Here is a 16,099-nt window from a genome sequence, read left to right as displayed (position 1 = left end):
AAGTGTCTGCAATAGCTTTAGGATCAGCAACAACAAATTTATTATTGTCTAAGGTAGACAACTGCATGTTCTATATCTATAAAATGAATATAGAATATGTTCTATATTCATTTTATCCCATACAAGTTTTACACTGGTCATTTGATTAATTGATGAGATAAACTGGATCCATGATTGTTTTTGACTTTGATGTCTCACATAACGTGCTTTGGCCCAAGCATGCTCTTAAAAGCTATCAAGTTTGATGTGGTGGGATATCTATGAAATATACCCATACTCTGTGTTCATCTTTTTTTTGGCTGCCTGGCATTCTGGATTCCACCAAGGCTTTGGATAGAGTGGAAATTGAGATGATGTTTCTGGAATGGAGCTGTATGCTGCTGCCTGGACAATGTTACATGCTTTACTGCTTCATTCATAGGTGTCTGATTGACTGTATCGGTATTAAATTTTGAAAGATGGGATAAAGTGTTCCAGTCAAACTGGTCCATTTTTCATATGGACATCTATGTAGGAGTATATGGTTCCTGTGAAGACATTGTGCAAAGAACAGGAAAGTGATCACTTCCATGCCTGTTCTCTCCAACATCCCATGTGAACAGTGGAAGAATGGAAGGGGAGCAGATTGTAAAATCAATTGCAGAATATAAGTGGGTTGGCATATGGAAGAAAGTATCGAGTCTATTATTCAAAAGGGAGAGGTCATTATTGTCAAGGATTCAATGATTTGATCTCGTCTATTTGTGGTGCACTACCACCAAAGTATTGCGACTATTAACGTCACCCATAGGAAGTATTAGTTTAGGCAGTTGCATGAAAAAGTTATCAAGAAGAATGATTTTATTTAACTCAGCGCTCAGTGGTAAATAAATTCAACATACGGTAATAAAAAAATCCCATGGATAGGTCAATCACTACTGCTTTGAGAGAAATATTAAGTTGGACATGATGGAAAGGAGTATGACTGCCCACTAGGATAGCTATTCCTCTATGAGCAGGACCATCTCCAGTTCTGTCCTTGTGTACAACAGTGAAATTCCTTAAGATAGAGTCCTCAGTGGGTCTTAAGTATGTTTTCTGCAGACAGAAACAGAGAGGTTTGTGTTTCTGCAGCAAAATCTTGATATCATCGATATTCTGGAGCAACCAACAACAGTTCCATTGTAAAAATTTTCCTACCGTTTTGGCTTTATGGACTTGTCTGGTTTTTGGGAAGTTGAGAACAGGTTTATATTTATCAACTATTTTTTGGAAAGAATGGAGGCATGTCCATCTCTTCCTCAGGTAAAATATTCGATACATCTGATGTGTCAGGGTCAGCTGGCAAGTTTAATTTACTTTCAGTGGATACCTAAGTATCCATTTTTTTCTGTGGAGATATCTGGTGATTTATCTTTAAGTGATAGTTTTGCCATATTTTTTTGGCAAGTGGGTTCTCATTGAATGGAATCCTTTTGGGAGTTGTCTATGAAGTAGGGCCATAAGGTCATGTGACTGATGCACTAAACAGAGAAGCACTCACAATCATAAAGTTCAGGTATGGTCGATTAAATAAGGATGTTTGAGATGCTGTTGATATTTTCTTAACTTCCACCTCAGCATAAGAGGATCTTAGAACAGGTGTAGTGGTAGTTAACATCCTTTTTGCATCCTGATATGATATATTTTGTTCCGTTTTAAATTTTTTGTTATTTCTTTTTCATCTTTCCACTTCTGACATGCACAGGAGTTAGCTAGATGATCTCCCTGACAGTTGACATATTTAGTTGTCTTTGCAGAACAAGATTTGTTTTCATGCTCTTTACTAGTACATTGGGCACATGTGATAGAGCCATGACAGGCAGTTTGGGCATGCCCATATTTCTGACATTTAAAGCATCTTAGTGGATTAGGAATGTATACTCTAACAGGACAGTGGGATACCCTGCCTATTTACAGATGTTGGAGGCTTAGGTGTATCATAAGTAAGGATAATGTTCCTGGCTGGAACCAGGTGATCATCCATACATATCAGGATGAGCTTCGCACCTGTCACTCCCTAATCTTTAAGCTCTGGACATATCGCAGAAGGAACATCAAGGGGATCACATTCTGATATCACTCCTCTATAAGAATCAAGTGTTTTATGAGGTGTTACTGTGATTGGTATTCAACCCATTGATACTGCTCCCAGCAGTTTCTTGGAATGTTGCTGACACAATGTTTTCACAAGGATATCATCAGAATGTAATTTCTTAACAGTTTTGGGAGGTCCTACCAGTCCTTCTAAACCCTTCTCAATAAAGAATGGTGACATTTCCCTATTGGCTTTTCACCTGTTGCATGGATGATCAAAAAATTGGTATTATACTAATATTATATATCTTTTGTTTCTTACTTCTGTTACCAAATGCTGTATATAGTATCAGTACTTGTTTGGGACTTTGTTAGGGTGCCCTGAAATGTTTGAAGATGAAGAATTCTTGCTCAAGGGGTATTTCGTTTAGTGCCAGAGCTCCTCAACCACCACAGTCACACATAGATGCCCACTCACAGCAAGCAATGACTGCACTCAGCAGTGGAATGCCAGTGCTACCTTTATATGACCTTCCGAAGCAGAGGCCAAAGTAGTAAAAGACTACCAGAATCCTCCTTTTCCTGATGTCCACAGGTCACAATGCACAGCAAACATAGCAGCAGAGCATTGGATCCCAGTCATGGTGGTCTGGAAGAAAGGATAGTAAAAAAGACTCAGGAGAAATAGAGCAAAGAATATGGAAAGAGAAGCAACAAAAAAGAGGCAGAATGAAAGCACCAGTGCCGTCACTGGTCTCCTCCACCACGAATAGGTGCCTCATAAGGAGGGGTAGAATCGTGCACTTCAATGAGAAGAGGAGAGACATAGAAGTATAAAACAGGAAATTAAGAAAAGGTACTCAGCGACAACTGGGTGGCATATTGTGGCAACAGCAAGTGAATAAAAAGGAAATCAACAGTGGAGTTAGTTCAATAATACATTTAAAAGCATATATGTTAGAGTGAGGTATCTAAACTTCAATACAGATATCCTCTTATTTCTTCCTGTGTCATGTGGAATGAGGTTCCACAAAAGGTTTAATTATAAACCTATAGTATATTAGAATTGCATGTAGGCTAAGGATTTTTTTGTATTTTTATTGATTTTATATGTAAATATATTTGTATTTTTATTTATTTTTTACATAGCGTATAAACCTTGTTCTTCAGATCAAACATGGAACATTTACTTAATACCTCCAATTCCAGTAAGTGGGAAGGTCGTCTCACACCAGACAATGAAATTCATCTCACGCCTAAAGATCACAAGTATCCATGCCCATGAAGAGATTCGAACCCACAGCCTGTTGGTTGGAGAAAAGGTATGCTAACCATTCAGCCAATTAGGCCAGCAAATCGACACCATATGAAAATTCTCAGCATACTTCACTGAAGCAATAACTAAAGCATATCAATAGCTTCAAATCACATTTCAGACTGAGAGTCCTAAATAAACAAGTACTTTACTGGAATGCCAGTGCTACTTTTATGATCCATTTCTATATGATCTGGAGAACAATAAACTTTCATTCAGTTTTAAATGAATAACACAGAATAAATTCCATATAGACTAATTACTACATTCAACTTTAAACATCTCTTTTCTAAATGATTTCTTCCCTAAGTCTTCCATTTCCAACTTTTCTTCTAATTTCTGTTCAATCTTTGTATACTGAAGCCACAGAAACACATAATTCTCTTCCTGCTGTGTTCTCTTCCTTTTTCCAAACAGCTGAAATCTTAGTGACTCAGTTAACATTCTTTTCACTTTGTGCAAACTCAAAAATACAGTAGAACAGTATAATTTAGTAACTTTCCTGCACTTCACAGCACAGGAAAGTTACTAAATTATAATTTTTGTAATGAAAGAGGTGGAAATTAGAACAATTCTTCATTTTGAAGGACTTAAATGCTGAGGCAAGTTCACTTAACAATTTTTCCCATTAAGAATTATACTGGTAACACTTTCATTTCTATCATAAGTGATAAAACAACACCTACATTTCAACATCTGACAGTTCATACAAAAGTATAATTAGGCTCTAATATCTAATTAAATAATTTCAGCATGCAAACTCTCAAAACATCTTGCTTGCAACATATGAAAAGAAATGCATTTAAATAACAACTGTACAAATAATGCCATATTTCTTAACGTTAAATGTTTTTAATTTGTTAGCTATCTGCATTTCAATATAGATATCATACATTAGACTGCATTCCCGATGTTGGGAAAATAATGTAGGTAGGAGGTCAATGAATCATGAGATTCAAAATGGGAAAAATGCTGGCAAAACAGACCAAGCAGAGTTGGAGAGGAGGAGACACTTTACTTATGTGGCCAGAAAAAAGAAGAATCAAGTAATATAAAATGGTAATAATTAATTTCATGAGGAGTATGAAGAACAGGCAAGGAGGGTGATGTGATTGGTTGGTTGGTGATGGTAGCAAAAGTGCAGCATGAACAGCAGTTAGCTCACGAAGCCAAATAAAATTCCCAAGGAGTTCTTTTAATATGTAGCCAACAAAAAAAGAATGATTATGGTAGGATGACATTGGAGAAAATGGTATAAGAACTACTACTGCAAAGGATATAGTTGAGATATTTAATGAGCAGTTCATAAAGATCTTTCATCCTTCAACCTTTTCATCTTTCAACGCAGATGTATGAGGACAAGGCATTAGAGCTGTTGCACAAATTGAATAAGAATTCAGCAATAGGGACTGATGGGATATCAGCACATGCACTAAAAGAGTGTTCAGCTGAACTGGCCATTCCTTTGACCAACATGTCTACCGATATGCAGCAAGTAAAAGAAAGAATAACTGAATATGAAAGAATAACTCTTATAAATCCTGATGGCATGAAGGTTACAGATGCAGAATAGGTTGTTCAGTTAATGAGTGCCATTTTGTTAAAAGCTATCAACCTAGAGTACACAACATTAAGCTCGCTGTTACCTCTTCACTAGATGAAGAAACACAGGTGTGTGAGGATGAGGTAGTAGAGCTGTTGCACAAATTGAACAGCAATAGGGACTGATGGGATATCAGCATGTATGCTAAAAGAGTTCAACTGAACTGGCCATTCCTTTGAACAAGATGTTTAATATGAGCTCAGAACAGGGAAGATTCCACAGGAATGTATGGTAATTCCATTGCACAAGGGTGGTGTAAAAGACCGATGTATCCAACTATCGACCAATTAGTATCTCAGGAGTGGTGGCGAAGATTTTGGAAAAATTGGTTAGGGTTCACATTCAGAAATGGGTTGGCAGTGAATCTCTACTTCGCAATGAACATGAGTTTACTAAGGGAAGGTCATGTTTTAGCAACTTGCTCACATTCTATAACAATGTTACCATTGAACTCAACAAGGGGAAATGGATACACCATGATAATTCTTTAATTTTGCTAAGGCTTTTAACAGAATACAGCATGGCAGACTGTTGCATAAATTGGAGTAATGGGTTTGGGTTATAGAATATTAGCATGGATAAGAGGATGGCTCACTGACAGATATCAAAAAGTGGTATATGGATGTGAGTCTGCAAGATTTAAGATAACTAGTGGTGTACCACATGGATCAGTGCTTGGTCCACTGTTATTCAATCTGTACATTAATGATATTTGGAAGGATTTGATAAGTGACATACAGCTGATAATGCAAAGATAGGTAGGGTAATCAGGAAAGCTGCTGATATACAGTACTTGCAGGATGATTTGAATAGGCTGGAATTAAGGGCATGGGAAAACGGGTGTCAGTTCAATGTCAGTAAATGTAAAGCCATTCACTTTGGCATGATTAGATATCCAATATCGTATTATATTGTTGGGATTAGGCTAGAAGAAAAATGTGACAAATACAACTCAAAAGACAACTGCAATGCTGAAATGAACGTTCACACGTAAAGATAAGGATGTTATTTTGCCTCTTTACAAGGCCTTGATAAGATCTCACTTGGACTATTGTGCACTGGTCGGGTCTCCAGGTTTCCGTTGTGATTCTGACATATTGGGGGTGGGGGGGGAGAGTACAAAGGAGAGTGTTAAAAATGATATCAGGATTATGGAATACTGATTATGAAGATAGATTGAGAATTTGGAGGGTGGGGAAAGGATAAGAGGGCATCTGTGGAAGCTGAGAATGAATGCTGCTAAGAAGGGGGATAAGGATTAAATATTTCTCTCATAGGGTGGTCCGTGATTGGAATGGATTGCCATTGAATGTTGTGAGTGCAAGCAGTGTGAATGAATTCAAGAACAAGTATGATGATAGCTGGTGTGTATTTAGTATGTGGCCTCCCTCAATGGTTCAAGTGTTGGAGAGGCTAGTGAGAACCAGGATCCAGAATTAGGTTGAAACTGTGCTATTATCTTTGATGGCTAGCATGGATTTGCTAATGGAAGATCATGTTTTAGCAATCTACTTATTACAATAAGGTAACAGCTGCATTGGACAAGAGAGATGAATACACAGTGGCATACTTAGATTTTGCAAAGGCTTTTGATAGATTACCCCCATGGTTGATAGTCAAATTAGAGTGGATGGGATTGGGTATTAGACTAGTGCATTGGACTGGATATTGCCTATCTGATAGGTATCAGCAAGTTGCATATGGGGAAGAATATCCCAGAAGATGCATGTCTCCAGTGGTGTGCTTCAGAGGTCTGTTTTAGGGTCATTGCTGTTTAACCTGTATGTTAATGATACTGGAGAAGATTTGAGTGGGAATATTCAGTTTTTTGCAGATGATGCAAAGTTGGAAAGAACTATGAGGAGTAGAGCTGATGTTGCAGCCTTACAAGACTTGGATAGACTAAGTGAATGGGCATGGAAGTAGGGATACCAGTTCAATGTTGTGAAATGTAAGGTTTAAAATTTTGGAAAATAAAGATGGGATGTAGAATTCACACTTGGTTGGGATATACTGTTGGAGGTGGAGGAAATAAGAGATCATAGGGTGATTGTGGATAAGGATCTAAAATTTAGAGGACACATTGACAAAATTGTGTTCTACAAAATTGTAGCAGGAGATTATGATTCCATAGTATAAGGCCTTGGTAAGCCATATATGGACTGTGACAAATTTGGTCACCTGGTTTTCAAAAGATTGAAGAGATATTTGAAAGGGTCCATAGCCAATTGACTTAAAGTAGTTTCTAGTCTCTGGAATGCTGAGTATGAAGAAAGGTGAAGAAGATGCAATTTACAGTCTAGTGGATAGGAGAAAGAGGGATTATGTTGGACAATATTGGAAATTTTACACTATAATCATCACACTGCAAACTCCTAGAACATCACACAATCCTGCTACAATATAAGTGGAAACTAACAAACAATACAGACCAAAGAAAATCCCAAGTTCTTTTATTATGTAGGCAATGGTAGGAGAAGGAGAAATAACTGCAAAAGAATGAACTGGCTGAAAGGAGAAAGGTGGGAGTGAAAATGTCTAATGTGAAATACCCTAGTAAAGTGATCATTAAATAGCAGATCTGTTTAATGATCACTTTATGGGGTATTTCATTCTGCAGCAAAAAGTTTCATTATTAGAGACAGGAGATAGGATTGAGACATATTGGAAATGAATTCAATAGATGCATTTAGAATAGTAAGTACTCTGGATATGAACAAAGCAGTGGATCAAACAGCATGAATTAAGGGAATATGCTAAAGTTGTTTTCCATAAGTCTTCCATATTTTGCATTTATTCAGTGACAGCCAAGATTTTGCTAAAATTACTAAGGGCTAATATACAGAACTAGGCACATGATGGCAATTTATTCATTATTTATGGAGGTCCAGCATGGATTTATTAGAGGGAAGTCTTGTTTTATTAGTCTAGTCTAACAATAAGGTAACAGAGAATAGTAGATAAAGAAAGGGCATATACTATGATTTCTATTGCAATGAATGGGTTAAAATATCATGCTAATGAACTGGCTATCCAACAGATATCCAAGAACACTATTTTCAGGGAAGAAATCACAATTGAGTTGTCGTAAGATTCAATGCAAAGGATATTAATACACTGGTGTGCTAAGGATGAACTACATTTTTACCTGTATATGAAAATATTTTAATGACTAGAGCCAAATGTAGACAAATTTATTGCCAGCATACTAATAAATTATATTACACATAAAATGTGTTATAAATTTTGTACAAATTAAATTGCAATACATTTTTGAAAAATGTTACAAATTCTGTAAGGATGTAGTTAAGGAATTAATATAACAGTGCTTACAGAAAATTATGCAGAGAGAAATTTCAATATGGAATATGTCCACTCAGAACTGCAATGCAACTCCACAATATGGAGTTGCATTGCAGTTCTGAATCACTTAGTGCTAAGAAGCTTAGCACTAAGTGATTCAGGAGTTCTTGAGGCAAATTAACCCACTCCTTCAGAGAAAGGATAAGACCTTGTTTTCTGGAGGGGAATTTTGAACAGCAGTGTGTTTCCCTATTGTGTCCCAAACATGTTCTATGAGGTTGAGATCTGGGGAGTGTGCTGGTCACTTGATTCAATTACCATATTTTTCTGTGTATAAGACTCCCCCCCCCCCCAATGCATAAGACGAACCCTACTTTTTTGAACCCAAAATTAAGAAATCAAATCAATACACTCAGTGGGAGGAGGTCCAAACTGTCTCTCTCTCTCTCTCTCTCCGAAGCTTTATTTCCATGTTCTTTTGCGTAATTGATGACTTTTAACTTGAATTTTGAAGAACATGACAATCATTTTTTATTTTTGGACATTTTTATGGGCTAGTGTTCAAAATGTTGTTAATGCATTAACTTACCCCACCAACGAGTTGTAGATGTATGAATGCTTTCAGAGTTCCGATTGGTTTATTCAGAATCAGCTGTTAATGACGTCAATCGACAGACTTAACAAAGGCTAGTGATTGGCAGAAGCCTGTTCGCGGAGACAAGGCACCAGCAGTTTTGCCACGGCAACTGCGAGTCTCTTGGTTGAAAAAAAAAAGGCGAGAAAAAAAAAGAGAGAGCAAAAGTTTTCTTCTAAAAATATACTACCGTCACTAGTAGGATATATTTTAGAAGAAAACTTTTACTCTAGACTTGATTCATTTACACAGGTCTCAGAAACCAAGAACTTATATTAAATGACAACTGCAAATCTAACATTAAATCTTTTAACATCTTGATTTAAAATTTTCCGACAGTTATCTCCAGTCTTTATTTAATGACAGCTACATGCCATGTGACTTTGCATTCTTGTTCAGGATGAATTTATTTATTTCCTTTTAAAGATTTTTTTAAGCTTTAAACCTATTTTTATATAATTTTTTGTGCTAATTATAAACCTTAAAGAAGGCAACAATTTTTTGTGTGAGCAAAATGTGGTACGAGTTTTAAATTTAATTACTAATCAAAAATCCTTTTTAATCCTCTTTAAATGCAAGATTTTAGTCTTTGGAAAGGAATCAAGGGATTTTTGGATAACAGTGGATAAGTGGAAGTTCACTTCTTATCCACTGTTATAGGTGGTGTTATAGGTTATCTCTTATCCACTGTTAGGTTCTTACCACACTGCTATGGTGGTGAAAACAACTCAAAGGAATGCTACAATTCATGATACAATAATGGAGCTATACATTGTTCAGAGGAGATAAGGAAGCATAGATCCATTGTATCAAGTCCTAATTAGTGATGCATAGTAGTCCAAATGGGTTAGAGTGCATGGTTCTCAGGAAAAGGAAAAACTGCAGAGGATAGGGTAGGTACAAGGGTAGGTAACAGAAACAATATCAGTACATTATCAAACACTGGATACAAGGATAGACTGAAAGCATATGAAATGCCAATTAGGCCTCTAGGTGGTAGATGTATTTTATTGCCTGGTGAAATATCACCACCCTGCATTTTGGAGGTGTGAAGTGGATTCTGCCATGTTTCATTCCTAGAGTAGGGCCTTCAGTTTCTGCTCCATTTGAGAGTACAGCTGTAAAACAGTTTTCCACAGGCTGGTTGCCAGATAGTGCATGGGACTGAACCTGATGGTAACATCTATTGGAGGCTTCCTGATCAGCTGGTGAATAATCCTTCTGCTGCTTACCCTGCAAGGTCACACCCAGAGGGTGACCAAGTCAATGGTATGCATGGGACACTACCCAAGACTACACTTGGACTGGAGTCTGGCACGCTCTGTGTGTGTGTGTGTGTGTGTGAGAGTTATGTACACAATCTCCTCAAAGTTGCATGCCCCTTCTCTTTGTTTCCTAAATCAACTACCCTACACATAAAAGTCAGTCATAATATTACTATCATTTTAACTCTAGATACAAAATAATCTTCCATAAAAAAATAACAAAAAAAATCTAAAAATATGAAAAACATAACTTGGTTGGCCGAGTCAGCATATCCTCTCTCCAGACAAAAGGCTGTAGGTTCGAATCCTGTCTAGACATGGATGTTTGTGAATAACATTCAACCTGTGATTGTCTGTGAAAATACTAGTGATAGTGGGCAATAGATGGCATTGGTGTAGATGATGATGATGATGATGGTGGTAGTTGCAGTTCGTTGTAGTTGGTGGACTAAGGGTGGAGACAGAGAGCTGTAGAGTAGGTGCCCTCCCTCTATGAGTTTCTGGACTCCTTGGAGGCGTCACGTAACAGTAATAATAATAACAAAAAAAATTGGAACAAATAATAAAAATGAATCCCAATTCATCCTAAATAATGCCAAAACTTTTTCCATAAAAAAACCACATCAATATTCATTTCACCAACATTCAAGGCATGGCATTAATACAAACATTAGTGACAACATCACCACTTACAGACATAAAAACCTGATCTCTTTTTCCTAACATAACCTCAGTTGACATCCTCCATGACCACAGTCCATTTTAACTATCCCAACTATATCCAGTGGTGGCGAACCTTTTTATGTGCACGTGCCAAAAATTTACTAATCGAGTTACTGATGTGCCAGGCAGTTTTTAATAGAGGAAATATTAATAAAAAATTTACTTAATTTATTTATAAATTTATAATATATATTTATTTATAATATTTTATAATTTTATAAATAATTTTATTTTATTTATAATTTATATATAAATTTATAATATTATTCAGTGTAAAATTGATTATTGTATTATTAAATTGATTTTAATGATGTCGGTTTGAAAAAATATTTATGCATTGTAACTCACCATCGAAGTTAGCTGAGCATGAGAAGCAGCAGAAGGATGTCAACTTGTCAGCGAAACGCTCACCATATTTACTCGAAAATAACTCGCACCCCTGATTTTACTTTACGAAAAAAGACATTAAAAAGTTTGGCATATACCTCGCACATGAAAAATTTTTAAACATGTTCACGGAGGCAATAGTAACTCACTCCCAGCGGTTAACAATACGCCCTACCTAACAGCCATTATACTGCAGATGCAAGAAAAAGAAGTAGTTTTATTGTATCCCTGAATAAGGTACAGAGCCTTTTGCAGTCTGTGTAATATATTTCTCAACAAATAGTGCAATTACAGACAAATAAAAATGGTGCTAACTAATGAATCACATGTCCCCTCTCACAGAAACCATGCTGTGTAGACTTAAGCAAAACCATATGTTGCACCAGAAACACAGTATCTAACTAAAAACTGTTGTCCAATTTTTCAATTACATGAAATAAGTATTTCTTTTATCTCATTTGAAATTCTCGATGTCATTATGACAGATCACAAAGGCTAACTTCAAAAAAAATTCTACCAGGAATTGAAATATGCCATATAATGCATGTGTGAGTTCCCATGCCAGCTCAAAATGCAAACACGCATCAATAAAATTCAACTAAGGGTAGAAACTTTGTGTGAGTTGAGCCCCCGGTAATGAGAAGTTCCCTCAGAATGATAAACGACACCCCGTCGTGAATGTGTTAAAACTAAGAAATATATAGTGAATGTTGTTATGACGGTTTCAAATGTTATGGAATTCAGTTGAAGAGAATTAGCATTTCAACTCAACAATTGTAGGTTGCCTTTGTCTTTGGGTAGTGCAATCTTTTGTTAATACTGCACCAATCACATGCACATCTTCATAGCTGCTTTCTGGTGTAAAACAAAATTTAACTTTTACGTATTGTAACGATTTAAAAAAAAAAGGTTGAATAATCTATAAGCGTATAAAAGGATATCACCTGTAAATCATTGATTGACGTGCCACCTCTGGCACGCATGCCATAGGTTCGCCATCTATGTCCTACACAATGCCTTTTGCAAAAAGGGTGGAACATGTGTTTGTGAAATCTGACATCCCCTTTAAAGGATATCTAACTTGGAATCCCCACTTTACAATCTGCTCTGGCTCAAGATTTCCTTACCTCACTTTAGAGCCTTCTTTTGCTGTCTTTGCAGCTAACTCTGACAATTCTGCTGACCTTTATGACTACTTATCACTAAAAATTGATTTCTTAGAAACTACCATATTTACTCAAATATAACTCACACTCGCGTATATCTTGCACCCCTGATTTTACTCAATAAAAAAAGAAACAAAAAAGTTTTGCATATAGTTGCCACACGAAAAAAGTTTAAAACTTCAAGAAATTGATAGTGAATGTTGTTATGGCAGTTTCAGATATTTTGGAATTCGGTTGAAGAGAATCAGCATTTCAACTTAACAATCATCGGCTTGCCTTTGTTGTTGATTCGTGTGATCTTCTGTTAATACCACACCAATCATATGCATAGAGATGGAAGCAACCAGTAGAGGAAATTTGGGAGTGAGGGAACTGACTTCTACTCAATCTTGAATTGCTCAGGGGGTGAATTAAGATTAAGTGACCATCATTAGAACTGTTGTGCAACTGGGTTTTGAGAGCTTCGGGCATGTTTTTGACAAAAAATAATTAATTTACTTGCAGAAACATTGTCACTAAAATCATCAAATATATTGTGTGATGAAGGTGAGTGGCCAATTGCATAAATATCATTGATAATTACAATTTCAATGCATTCATTTTATAAATAATGTGAGCAATTATAAGTTATAATGAATACTGAGGATTTAATTATAAACAGCAATTTAATTTTTTCCTGAAAAACTTTAGTGTCTGAAAATCTCTGCATATATCTCAGACCATGATTTTTTAACTTTAATTTCAGAGAAAAAAAGTGCAAAGTTATATTCAAATAAATACAGTAATTACCCAAATTGTGAGATTGTCCTCCTTGGGATCTTTAACAACTATAACACAAACTGGCTTCCCTACTCCAACTTCACAGACCAATCTCAGCCTCATACCATATGGTGCTATAATTGCATCAACTGGAATGACTTTAGGAATTTTTATGCTGCTTTTCCATGATCAGATTATTTCTTTTGCTCTAGTGATCCAAACACCCGACTGCACTGAATGAGAGCTTTCATTTCCCCACTCTACTGCAAACTCTCAACCTGTATTCAAGCCCTGATTCTCAAATAAATGTGCCCCTTCAGTCCAATAAAAATGCAGCTTATGTTTAATGGCTTAAATTAAAAATTCCAGTTTCTCATTCAGTTTACACAACAGCTAGGAACTTGTAAAAAAGTTATCGATGATTCCAAAGCAGACTTCATAAGAATGAAATGCAATAAACTTGCATCATGTTCAACTGGCAGTCAAGTCTTCTGGTCCCTTGCTAAGGATGTTGGCCATAACTTCTGCCTTTACATATTGCCACTTCTCTTGCATCCTGACAGCACTAGGGTGACCTCATCCAAGTAGAAGGCAGACCTCTTGACATCAGTTTTTGTCTCCAACTCCTCCCTGGACAACCAAAGCCCAATCACTTCACATACTTTCACAAACTGCCCATTGCTCCTCTGAACTTCTGCCAAAAGGACATTAGAAAAACCCTCAATTAATTTTGATACTAATAAGGCTTCTGGTCCAGATGGTATTCTTCTTGTTGTGCTCGACTTGTGCTGCAGAATTTTGACACCCATCCTGTATCGTCTATATAAACTTTCATATTCTACTGGTATCTACCCAACAGCACGGAAACAAGCCTGCATCCAGCCTGTACCCAAAAAAGGAGATAAAAGTCAGCCATCTAACTATTGTCCCATTGCTCTCACCTCAGTACTTTCAAAAGTGATGGAGAAGGTTATCAGCAACCAGCTTCTTCATTATTTGGAGACTCATCAGTTAATTAGCAATCACCAATATGGATTCTGCCATTCTTGTTCTATAGCTGACCTCCTAGCTAATCTCATCTATCTTTGGACTCAGGCCATGGAAAGATTTGGAGAAACTCATGTTATCACTTGATATTTCTAAGGCATTTGATTGTATCTGGCACCAAGGCATCCTGAATAAGCTGCCATCTTATGGCCTCCCTTCTATACTCTGCAATTGGATTGCTAGCTTCCTCACTGGTTGTTCACTGAATGTAATCGTGGATGGTTTCCTCTCATCAGATTTCCCCATTAATGCTGGAGTGCCTCAGGGTTCTGTGCTCTCATCCACACTCCTCCTTTGCATCAATGACCTCCTTTCTCTGACTTCAAACTCTATTCACAGCTTTGCCAATGGTAATCTTCATTTCTCTTCCTCATTCGATAAACCCCTGCAGTATTTTAATGTCTTAGATGTCTCAAGATCTATAACATTGATTTGTACACTGACCTCCTCAACATCCTGAAATCAGGTGAAAACAACTTAGTAACTTTCAATGCTAAAAACTCAAGCCTGCCTTATTACCCACAAGAAAAATATTACCTTATTCCCTCTCATTTTTGATAACATTTCGGTTTCCTTTCAAGATCAACTTTCTCTTCTTAGGTTGACTATCACATCCGGTTTATCCTTGCATAAAATTACTTATATAGCCTCCTTAGCCTCTAAAAAGCTTGGTGTTCTTTTCCGTTCTAAACATTACTTCTCTCAACTTCTAACACTTTATAAGTCTCAGTATCTGTCTAACTTTGGAGTACTGTTCCCACATTTGGGGTCTAGCATCTCCAAGACCTTTCTATGAATTCTTGATGATATTCAGAAGAGGGCAATTTGCTTAATAAACGACACTTTCCTCATGGACTCTCTTCAGCCATTATCATAGATGCTCTATTTCAGCACTGTACCTGTTCTATAGGTATTTTCATAGGCAATGCTCCTCTAAATTGGCTGCTACCATTCTTCCACTTTCTTCTACCCACAGAAGAACTAGAGCAGCCACTGGCCAACATCCATACACTGTCCAGCTTCAAACATACTGAACTAATTTCTCATCAGCTTCCTTCATTCCATCCACTTCCATTCTTTGGAACATTCTCCCCCTTACTCTTTTTCCTGCCGAGTACAACCTCCCACTCTTTAAGAAACGTATCAACAGACTACATTTTTCTTCTTTATCACTTGCCCACACATGGCACCGCAGTGTTATAGGTCTTGTGACCTTTCATGTGGTGTGTGTGGGGGGGGGTCATCGTAAAAATATATATATGTATATGTATGTATAATCTATGGAACATGGAAAAACAATAATTTGACTGAAATGTACTGTATAAGGTCTGAGGCATTTATTAGTATTATATTACTTTCACCGAAAGTAAAATCAAGAGAAAGAGAAAAGGACTATAGCCATTTCTGAAGTTGTGAAATAGTGAGAGTAAAATCTTGCATGAAGATTTTTGTGGTGAAATGTACTGCCTGAGAGGTTAGTTAAGCTATAATGAAAAACAGTTTAAGGGCTGGTATAAATAGACTTTATTATTATTATTATTATTATTATTATTATTAAACAAGACCTCATGGAGTCAAAGACTCATCTAGGAGGTCCTTTTATCTCACACACATCTCATCATACCAGGTCTTAAAAACATTCAAACTCCTTGCAGACACCACACTCTCAGGCAAGGCATTCCAATCATTCACAACTCTGCACGAAAAAAACCTGCCTCTCACTCCCCTACTCACACCCTCTTTATACAGTTTCCAGGGATGACCTCTGGTTCTCCCCTGAGATCCCACTATTCTCTGTAGAACTTCTCCACCATTGATCCTATAACAACCCCTTACCAACTT

The 16,099-nt window shown here is 36.8% G+C and overlaps 1 protein-coding gene across 2 annotated transcripts in view; it reads right to left on the bottom strand.

Annotated features, from left to right (window-relative positions):
• The window catches only part of LOC150107347 (organic cation transporter protein-like), a 287,152-nt gene that overhangs the window by 135,101 nt on the left and 135,952 nt on the right, over nucleotides 1-16,099 (bottom strand). The gene's annotated exons all lie outside the window — the stretch shown is intronic.

This window comes from Typopeltis vanoorti, chromosome 4, assembly GCF_054136105.1.
Source record: "Typopeltis vanoorti isolate ZY-2024b chromosome 4, IOZ_Tvanoo_1.0, whole genome shotgun sequence".
Lineage (NCBI taxonomy): Eukaryota > Metazoa > Arthropoda > Arachnida > Uropygi > Thelyphonidae > Typopeltis > Typopeltis vanoorti.
The sequence above is the reverse complement of the archived record's forward strand: the minus strand, read 5'-3'. Positions and strand labels throughout refer to the sequence as shown.